General features: G+C 47.2%; 1 protein-coding gene across 1 annotated transcript in view; it reads left to right on the top strand.

Moving 5' to 3' along the window:
- LOC106939977 (corticosteroid 11-beta-dehydrogenase isozyme 2-like) overlaps positions 1-1,628 on the top strand; it is a 33,184-nt gene that overhangs the window by 11,673 nt on the left and 19,883 nt on the right.

The raw sequence follows: 1,628 nt of genomic DNA, 5'->3' as shown, positions 1-1,628 counted from the left end.
GACTCTTCGGACCCCTTCTGCCTCAGTAATCGGAGCTGCAGATGTTGCTGCTGGCCTCCACTCACACACAGATGTGTGTTTCTAACCCTGTTCGTATCTCTGTATCTGACAGCGTTTGTTTGTTTCTTCACCGTGGGGCCCCTTGGAGCCTTGGCCCCATTGCATAACCACCTTGCCCCCCGCTCGGGGTTGGATAGCATTCCAACATGTTCAGCTGTCCTCCTTTGTCTAAAACTGGACTCTTGACCCCAGCTCACCCTGCAGACAGAGGGAAGCACTGAGGTCTCCTCCAATCAGATGCAAGCATTCACCAGTTACTCTAAAACTCAAACATGAATTATGTAAGCTCAATTAAACTATTAGTTAACAACTGATTAATAATTAGCTAATAGTTAGTTGGTGCACCAAGAGATTATTCCTTGGCTGACAATAGAGCACCAGGCTCAGCATGACGCCATGTTGCATTCATGCTGCGACAGTAAAAGGGCTTTCTCCCCAGGACAACAAAGCCTGAGGGGAGGTGAAATGATGCATACTGTTGGTTCCACTTTGAATGGTTTTTCTGATGCTGCTTCTTCGTCCGTCCAGTCAGTGTGCATGAGCGCCCCCCTGTGGTGAGCATATTGTAAGAACATGCTGTGTTCTGGGAGGCTGATGCTCCAGCTGGTGTCTGACTGAGAGGCAGTTAACGTGAACTTTGATTCAATCTCTGTAGATTTAAATCTACTCCACTGTGAAGCGGCTCGCGCCCCCGGCCCTGGCTGACCCCCACCTCTCCGCCCACCCCTGCTTTCAGAATAACCCGGCAGGTGAAGTCAGCTGGCTCGGCCTGCAGTGGGGAGCCGAGCAGAGGATGGATTTCACTCCCACTCAGCGGCTCCTTTCTCAGGACGCGATGCTGGACGTCCTCCAGGGACACGGCAGCAGTAGCGTGCCAACGCCTCGCCGCTCTCGCCAGCAGAGCTGCTGCACAAAGAGGCCCAAAGAGAACAGAAAGTTCTGCTGCAGATCAGACTGTGGGAGAACTGGACAATGAAACAGGTCTGAAGACCAGAGAGGATGGACATCAGAAACCTGAAAATCCATTTATCGGGTGTGAGCCCAACAGAACCAGCTGGTTCTGCCAGAATCATCAATTAAAGCAATGAAAATGACGTCAATATGGATTATTTTCTTTTTCTCCCAGCATGTTGAGTTTATCCACCTCCAAGTCTTAAAGCAGCGGCTGCAGGTTGAAACCAGTCAAATGCTTCTAATCGGTTTGCTCTGAATTCAGTTTATTTGGAGAAAACAAGGCAGTTCAAAGAGATTTATATCATTAGAACATAAAACTGAATTGAACAAATGTCACTTTCTTTGCCTCTTCTAGTCAGAAGAATCAAACCTGAAGCTGAGTGATTTACTTCTGCACCAGATTCACAAAGCAAAAAGCCCCAAATGGCAGAAAATCATTTAATTCAATTTTAGCTTCAGATCTGGACGCTTTAGGGTCAGAGGTCACGATGTTTAGATTCTGAATTTCAAATTGTGACTATGTGATCATTTATGAGAAAATTATATATATATATATATAAATTCCCTTCTCACCCTCCGCGGGTGGTCTCTCTCTCTCTCTCTTTCATCCTCTG

Source organism: Poecilia latipinna, unplaced genomic scaffold, assembly GCF_001443285.1.
Source record: "Poecilia latipinna isolate Pla-1442-1.1 unplaced genomic scaffold, P_latipinna-1.0 Scaffold3051, whole genome shotgun sequence".
Taxonomy (NCBI): Eukaryota; Metazoa; Chordata; class Actinopteri; order Cyprinodontiformes; family Poeciliidae; genus Poecilia; species Poecilia latipinna.
The sequence above is the reverse complement of the archived record's forward strand: the minus strand, read 5'-3'. Positions and strand labels throughout refer to the sequence as shown.